Source organism: Canis lupus, chromosome 13 (genome assembly GCF_048164855.1).
Source record: "Canis lupus baileyi chromosome 13, mCanLup2.hap1, whole genome shotgun sequence".
Classification (NCBI taxonomy): Eukaryota; Metazoa; Chordata; class Mammalia; order Carnivora; family Canidae; genus Canis; species Canis lupus.
The window spans coordinates 18,392,209-18,401,269 of record NC_132850.1 but is presented as its reverse complement, the minus strand read 5'-3'; the positions used below and the strand labels follow the sequence as shown (position 1 = coordinate 18,401,269).

General features: G+C 42.1%; 1 long non-coding RNA gene across 3 annotated transcripts; it reads right to left on the bottom strand.

Annotated features, from left to right (window-relative positions):
* Positions 1 to 5,652: 5,652 nt before the first annotated feature.
* LOC140602701 (uncharacterized) lies at positions 5,653 to 8,198 on the bottom strand. Of its 3 annotated transcripts, none has more exons than XR_012005602.1 (4): positions 7,508 to 8,198; positions 7,212 to 7,283; positions 6,680 to 6,755; positions 5,659 to 6,247 (listed from the first exon to the last, which is right to left on the bottom strand). It is a non-coding gene; the product is annotated as an uncharacterized lncRNA (long non-coding RNA). The 3 variants fall into 3 exon arrangements; XR_012005603.1 differs by having other exon boundaries at positions 5,663 to 5,953; XR_012005601.1 differs by having other exon boundaries at positions 5,653 to 6,755.
* Between the last annotated feature and the right edge of the window lie 863 nt (positions 8,199 to 9,061).

The following is a 9,061-nucleotide window of genomic DNA, read 5'->3' as shown; positions in this document are numbered from 1 at the left end:
TCTTTTCTTTACTTCTTTTTGCATAGAGAGACCTAGTATTAGCAATTGAATACTCACCCACTGAAACAGAAACCACCACCATGATTTCATTAAAGGCACCAAGCATCTGCTCATTTACTGAAGGGGATTACATAGTATTCTCTATACAGCATCTCAGTTCACACTTTGAAGACTATTTGCCTGAGGAAAGGACAGTGTATGAAATTGGGTAAATTATTTTTTCACATTTACCTCATTGATAAGAGGTTAAGTGTCGTCAAGTACAACCACTGAGTACTCTTTTATTTTTAAAGTTAGGTTCCACAAACTATAAGTTTGGCATTTTACTAGACGGCTGAAGAAAGGTATGTAGGCTTAATAGAATGAAAAACTGCCTTATATACCTAGCACATGTGTACATGCCATTGTACTCATAATCAGTTGCAAATGCACTTAAAATATAAGCAGCTCTTCTCATGGTAATCTTTTGATTATCCTTATTTTAGAAAAATTACCTGGTTGATGTCAAAGTGAAATGATATGAAGATTCATTTCTGCCCATTTGTAAATTACTGACACATCTGTTTTGATTAATAACCTTAAAATATTTTATGTATTTAGGTAAGCTGTTCAAAAATGTTTCTAAGGAAGTTTTGTATGGGGAAACATCTGGCTTATTAACTTACATAGTAGAAAATCCACACCCTTGTTACTGTTTGGCAATACAGAATACATAACAAGCACTGAATTTAGTACTCATTTGGCCACACAAAGTTGAGAATAAAGTTCATGCTTGGGAGTATTAGTTAAGTTCACGTTATCTTCCCTTTGAACCAAAATATGAATGCTTTGAATATTAACAATGACTGGAAATCTCATGGTGGGACTGAGAAAGATAGAATACATATCTGCTTTGAGGAGAAAGTAACGTAAAAGAAATCACTTCTATATTTATATACACATATATATCTGTAGGTAGAATTTTAAATAAGTTTAAGTGTAATTAATGGCTGCTAACATTGTACAGTTTGTCAAGTTTGCCACATGGGATGCCATGGAAGAAGTATTACATATTCTGGTTTTAAGGCATTAAAAATTAAATATTACTTGGTTATGTTTGAATATTTTCTTTTTAAAATATTTATTTATTCATTAATGAGAGAGACAGAGAGAGAGGCAAAGACACAGGCAGAGAGAGAGGCAGAGAGAGAGAAGCAGGCTCCATGCAGGGAGGCCAACGTGGGACTAAATCCCACGTCTCCAGGATCACACCCTGGGCCAAAGGCAGGCGCCAAACTACTGAGCCACCCGGACATCCCTGTGTTTGAATATTTTCAAACAAATCACTAGTGTACATGGGAGTATGTTGAAATATTTAAATGGTGTGAAGATTCTTTTTCAAGATTAAATTTTATTATCAGACATGAGCTAGTGTTTATAAATTATAGAGATGTTTTTCAGTAATTTTGACACAGTAAGCTTTGAGAGTTGGTCAGTTTTTTCATTGTTCCTAAATTTTAAAATTGTCTCAAAAGTTCTTCTATACAGAGTCAAAACTTTGATGATGATTTCTGTATATGTTTCGGCAGCAATTATAAGAAAAGGATGTGAAGTCTTTTGATACTGAAGACATCATTATTTGAGTATATCCTTCTTACCATCAAAAATTATACAGGACAGATTCATTGTGAAATCAGCTGATGTGTCATTGTTGCATTTTATTGATTAAAAACCATTAAACACAACTAAAGAATTTTCTGCTTAAAATAGTTTAAACTGATACAAAGAAGAGTTTGATTGCACTTCAGTTTTTATCCCTTTTTACTTGAAAAGCAAAAGAAGAAAAATTGTCCCTATGGCTTTCAATCTATAGAAGATGAAAAGAATTTTAATTTTTTGGCAGCAATCACAAAAAGTACCTGAGGTTTCCTCTAATAACGTGTACCATTAACACCTTCCTTATAGCTGTATTCTAGGGTCTTTACAACGTGGGGAGGGAACAGAGCAGAGGCTGGACTTCTCTCTGCTCCAGTGTTGGCTGCTGGATGGAGGGATCAGGGCTTTGACTCTCATGTGTCACACCTCAGCCGGGATGGCCCAGGTGACTGCTGGCTGGCTGGAGCCCAAGTCATCCAGTATAGTCCTCGGGCCCTCGATTCATCATTCTGTAGTTTTTTCCTCCCCGTGCGGTCTTCCCAGCACTGTCACCACACTGTTTATACAGCAGCTGGCTACTCCCAGAGCACCAAAATGAAAGATGCTAGGCCTCCTTTTGGCCTAAATCCAAAACCTGCACCACCTTTCCTGTCATATCCTGTTGGTGGGACTACACAGAGGCATGCTTGCACCAGGAGGCAGGTTCAGTGGGAGCCGCTTGCATTAAATCTTCCAGAGGAAGAGGGCTGGGGGCTGAGGTGGGGAGACCTATGTTTTCTTTTACTAACTTTAAAACATTGACAATGGCTATGTGTTACCTTATCATTTGTTTGAGTTTTAGAAATTCATACATTGCATGGGCCTGCCTCCACACTTTTACCCTTTCTGTTCCCTTGGCCTCAACGCCCTTCCCTTCCAACTGCAGCTGACACATGCCTGGAGAAACTTTCCCTGTGTGCCCAAGTCAAATGACTCCCTGTTTCCTCTACAACTCCCCACTGTTTGTGCATCTCTGATCTTATTCTTCCCCTAGTGGAGTCAGTTAGGCAGTGGGAAGGACAGGGAAGGCCAGCATGAGACAGGCTCGGCATCTGCCAGCCCCAGAGCCACCTCTATCCAGGTCCAGGCCCTCCTCCCTGGGGCCAGGGTTTAGGTCCCCTCATTCCATGTGCAGATCACCGCCCAGGAGGTGGTGGGCAGGGATGAGCAGCTTGCGAGTCAGACACTGGTTCCCTGAAGGTTCAGGCTTCATGAGCGGTGGGGCCAGGTTTCAACTGGGATTTATACCTTGGATGCAAGGGGTTTGAACACTTGTAAAATAATCAACGTGATCACATCAACAAGACAAAAAACAAGAACCATAGGATCCTCTCAATAGATGCAGGGAAAGCATTTGACAAAGTACAGCATCCATTCCTGATCAGTACTCTTCAGAGTTACGCACAGGGAACATTCCTCAATATCTGTAAAGCCATCTCTGAAAAGCCCACAGCAAACATCATTGTCAATGGGGAAAATGGGAGAGCCTTTCCCCTAAGATCAGGAACATGACAGGGATGTCCACTCTCACCACTGCTATTCAACACATTATCATAAGTCCTAGCCACAAGACATTCAAATTGGCAAAGGAGTCAAACTCCATTTTCACAGATGACAAGATACTTTACTTTGAAAACCCAAAGACTCCACCCCAAGATTGCTAGAACTCATCCAGCAATTCAGCAATGTGGCAGGATACGGAAATCAATGCCCAGAAATCAGTGGCATTTCTCTACACTGACAATGAGTGGGAAGAAAGAGAAATTAAGGACTCAATCCCATTTACAATTGGACCACAAACCAGAAGATACATAGGAATAAACCTAACCAAAGAGGTAAAGGATCTATACCCTAAAAACTACAGAACACTTCTGAAAGAAATTGAGGAAGAATCAAAGAAATGGAAAAACTTTTCATGCTCATGTATTGGAAGAATAAATATTATGAAAATGTCTATGCTACCCAGGGCCTTTTACAGGTTCAATGAAATCCCTATCAAAATACCATGGACTTTCTTCACAGAGTTGGAATAAATAATCTTAGGTTTTGTGTGGAATCTGAAAAGACCCCAAATAACCAGGGGAATATTGGGAAAAAAAAAAAACCTCCAGATCAGGGGGCATCACAATGCCAGATTTCAAGCTGTAGTACACTGCTGTGATCATCAAGACAGTGTGGTACTGGCACAAAAACAGACACATAGATCAATGGAACGGAATATAGACCCCAGAAATGGGCTCTCAACTCTATAGTCAACTAATATTTGACAAAGCAAGAAAGACTATCCACGGTAAAAAGGACACTCTCTTCATTAAATGGTGTTGGGACAAGTTGACAAACACGTACAAAAGACTGAAACTAGACTATTCTCTCACACCAGACACAATGATAAACTAAAAATGGATGAAAGATCTAAATGTGATGAGACAAGAATCCATCAAAATCCTAGAGGAGATGACAGGCAACACCCTTTATGAACTTGGCCACAGGAACTTCTTGCAAGATACATCTATGAAGGCAAAGGAAATGAAAGCAAAAATGAACTCTATTGGGACTTCATCAGGATAAAAGCTTCTGCACAGCAAAAGAAGCAATCAACAAAGCTAAAATACAACCTACAGAATGGGAGAAGATATTTGCAAATGACATATCAGATAAAGGGCTAGTATCCAAGATCTAATAAGAACATATCAAATTCAACACCCAAGAAAGAAACAATCCAGTCATCAAATGGGCTGAAGACATAACAGACATTTCACCAAAGAAGACATATTTGTGGCCAGGAAGCACATGAGAAAATGCTCCGCATCACCGGCCATCAGGGAAACACAAATCAAAACCACAATGAGATACCATCTCAGAATGGTGAGAACGGGGAAAATTAACAAGATGTGAAACAACAAATGTTGCAGAGGGTGTGGAGAAAGGGGAACCCTCCTGCACTGTTGGTGGGAATGTTAACTGGTGCAGCCACTCTGGAAATCTGTGTGGACATTCCTCAGAGAGTTAAAATAGATCTGTCCTATGACCCAGCAATTGCACTGCTGGGGATTTACCCAAAGATACAGATGCAGTCAAATGCCAGGACACGTGCACCCCAGTGTTTATTACAGCAATATCCACAATAGCCAAACTGTGGAAGGAGCCTCTGTGTCCTTAGACAAATTAATGGATAAAGATGATGTGGTGTAATATTAAATATTATATATATTACTATATATATTATATATATTATATATATTATATTATTATTATATTATATTATTATATATTATATATATTAGTAATATTACATATATATATAATAATATTACTCAGACATTAGAAGGACGAATACCCACCATTTACTTCAACCTGGATGGAACTGGAGAGGATTATGCTGAGTGAAGTAAGTCAATCAGAGAAGGACAAACATTATATGGTTTCATTCATATGGAGATTATAATAATAGTGAAAGGATTATTGGGGGGGAGGAGGGGAAATGAATGGGAAAAATAGAGAGGGAGACAAACTAAGAGAATCCTAACATCCTAACTCGGGAAAATGAACAAAGGGTTGGGGAAAGGGAGGTGGGGGGGGCATGGGGTGACTGGGTGATGGGAACTGAGGGGTCACCTGTCAGGATAAGTACTGGCTGTTATACTGTGGGTTGTAAATCGAATTTCAATATACATGAAACGTCAAAGATTCAGGTTACCAAAATTTTGGAAGCTATTTTAAAGGTTTATCCATAAAACTTTTTAAAAAAATTTTACATATATGCCCTTAACAATGAAAAGAAAGGTATAGGAGACAGACAAAATCGACCATTTTAAGTAGCTTTATAATTGTGCTTCTGAATTGGCTTTCTGACATTGAATTGTAATCCAAATTTTGTAACTCTGAGAGAAAGGACTGTTTCTGCTTCTTTCCTTTGAGCTGAGTTTTTCCTTCTAGTCATTTTGCTTCATGCAGAGTGGCGTAAAACAAGTTGTATTGGGAAAAGGATAAAAAAGATAGAAGAGAAAATAGAACATAAAGACTCCTAACTCTGGGAAATGAACTAGGGGTGGTGGAAGGGGTGGAGGGTGGGGGGTGGGGGTGAATGGGTGACGGCACTGAGGGGGGCACTTGACGGGATAAGCACTAAGTGTTATTCTGTATGTTGGCAAAGTCCGTGGGGCCTGGGCCAGCACACCCCAGGGGTCAGCACACCATCATAAGATGAAAGAATGGACGTTGTTGACTGGTTACACGGAGAAGCAACAGCAAGCGCTCTGATATGTCCATCTTAGAGAAGCTGTAAGATTAACTTACACAATTAACTGAATGGATACATTTTCCTCAAATTACCAGGAGGGCAGAAGTTGCAGGTGTTTGAGTGTGGCTTGCCCAGTGTCCCCACATTGGGAGTGGCATGGTCTCAAGTCCGGGGTGGGGGGGCGGAAGCTTTGCTATTGGAGTGGGGGGCAGGGGGCCCTAAATTACATTGGGGCTGATGGAGCTCTCTCAGGCTCAGCTCCCTTTGTGGAGGTTGGGCATCACCGCTGGACCCTTTGGTCTCCCAGTCTGCTCTCCACGGGGTGATGCCCCACTGGCGAAGAGAAGCTTCAGTAAATGAGGAGCTTTTTACTAAGGCGTTCCTTCCTTCCCTCTCTCCCTCCTTCCTTCCCTGCTTCCTTCCTTCCTTCCTTCCTCCCTTCCACCCTTCCTTCCTTCCTTCCTTCCTTCCTTCCTTCCTTCCTTCCTTCCTTTCCCCTCCCTCCTTCCTTCCTTCCATCCCTTGCTTCCTCCCTTTCTTTCTCTCGCCTTCGGTCGACACCTCCCTCCCTCCCTTGCTTTCTTAGAACTGAGCTCTTTACCCCAATTCCCCTGAGGCAGCCCTGTGACAGAGACACCTGCCCGGACTAGAGTTGTAGAAGGAAGTGTGAGGGCCTCGCCCCACAATAGAAAGGTAGAAAGGCAAGAGCTATGGAATTTTGGCTCTTGTGGTAAGTCTGGTATCCGATAGCAAAATTATTCTTACCAGTTCTTAAAGGAGTCATGGGTATTCTTAGCTCTTTTGCCTGTCATTGCAAAGTATCATCAGCTTCTCACGTTTCCTAAAGATATGTGTCAGAATTTTGATTGAGATTCCACTGAATCTATATATTGGTTTATGAAGACGATTTTAATATATATGTAAATAAATATATATGATATATATATAATGTGTTTATTTGATGCTATCATCTGGAAAGGATATGGATGTATACTTTCCTTCTAGGCTTTGGTGCCTGCCATTTTCTGGGATTCTGAGGTTCAAGGGTCAGAGCTTCAATGAGATCATAATGGGGGGGACCCCTTCTTTTTTGCAGGAGGCATTTCTCAAAGGCAAAAAGTCCCTAGTCCATTTCCACAAATCCTAGGGTGCAGAACAATAGAGTCTTGGAGGAACCAGACCAAAGAACCTTGAATCCTTCTATGTCTATAATAGGGGTCTTGTGCTTCTGTGGGAGTTCTTAGAGGTCACCCATTCTTGCATTCACTTTCATCCAGGGCAGATCAATAGGACTCACCCGTGTAGAGATCAGATGACATGATTTCCACTCACTCTTCTCTACCTTGTGTCCCTGGTCTTGCTGTTTGCTCTGTGGGCACAGACCAAATTCCATGGAGAAACCAGTTATAAATGTAGAATTCATTCAGGCTGGCTAATTAGGAAAGAGAGGAAATAAACTGGTTTTCTGGCTGAGACGATCTTGCTAAAGGTATCTCTGGCATCTGAAGGCGATTTACAAGGATGAAGGTAACATACAGAGAATAGTACGATAACCATGTTGTGGGTGAAAACACCATCATGGACAAGGCTTACCCTCCAAGCTAAATGTTGATTGGCATTGTCTTGAGTTCCCAACATTCACCAAGTGAAGCTCCTGGGGATCGATTGTTCTGGCAATGCTGGATGATATCAGAACCGTCCCACTCACAGGGAAATCATCTCTCCAGGATAGGATTTGTGAATCACGGAGGTCTGGATGGAGTTGGCTGGAATGCTGGGGAGGATAAGACTTTAACGTCTACTTAGAGCTGGGAGGGGGAGTAGGAGCAAAGAACAAACTGGAGTAACGGAGAACAGTAGCGAGAAAAAAGGAGCGGGGGCTGGAGGTTTTGGAAGGAATAGAGCAAGATTTGGGTGGGGAAGCCTGTATGTTAGGGCGGCAAGGAGGGACAGCACTATAAACAGGAGGGAAAGAGATAGGCTTATGAGTTGAGAGAGGTGGCCGACACTGGGGAGTGTTCTGTGGACAAAAAGAGTTACCTACAAGAGGAAACGGCCTTGGACAATGAGAGAAGGAAGGAATAGAGTAGATAGGAGGAGACCGGGGTTGAGAGGAGAAAGGAATAGAGTGGGTAGGTGGAGCTCGGGGTCCAGAGGAGGAAGGAATAGAGTGCGTAGGTGGAGCCTGGGGTTGAGAAGAAATCCGAGGCAGCTTTTTTGTCATTTCTCCAATGGCGTTTGGCTAGTTACTCATCTTGACCAAATGAGTAACTGGACATAAGCTCAGACTTACCCCATTATTTATGTCCCAAGCCAGGCTGCGCATCATCCCCTGGCTCAATGCCCATTATGATATGCGTGTGCCCCTCCCTCTGGGCACGTCAGCAGGCTCACCAGTCAGGGACACGGCCCCGGGTGCGAGGTTGGAGAGTGATCCCAGGAAATAGCAGACAGAAGAAATGTCATAGGAGTCCCTAGACCTTGGGAGAACATGTAGTGTTGCCCCTCACTAGGCAAAGATCGATCAAAGGGCTGTGCTGCAGTCAGGGGCTGGGCACCAGGAGAATGCATCGGAAGCAGGTGTGGGCAAAGTGGGAAGTGCATGCCTCCAGCTAGTTAACTTACTCCCTTCTCCAAAGCCCCCGTACATCACTTAGGTCACTCCATGAATATCAGTGATATTATTAAGAAGTCCAGGTGAATACCTGGAAAACTTCCTGTTTCCTTAGACGGTTTCATGATTTCCTGTTTCTTGAATCTCCTGGCTTTAACTCTAACCTGGATTTTCCATGAAAATACTGCTTCCTTTGCGTATGTCTTAAATAGGGACCCTTTCTCCCAAACTCTACAGTTCTTCGAGGTGGGGATGTACGGTATTTTCCTTGTTTCTTCTGACACCTTCAAGCTATTATTCCTCTTCCTCATTAGGAAATCTCTTGTTCCATAGAAACTTTGCTACTTACCATTTCCCTGGCACTCCATATCTAGATACCCGTTTTTTCTATGAAAAACTTGCGCTTATCTCAAAGTCTTAGCCTTGAGTCCATCATCTTTTTTTAAAAAAAATATTTATTAGAGAGAGTTAGCCAGAGAGAGAGAGAGAGACAAAGAATGACAGCGAGAGCAGGAGGGAGGGAGAGAGAGAGA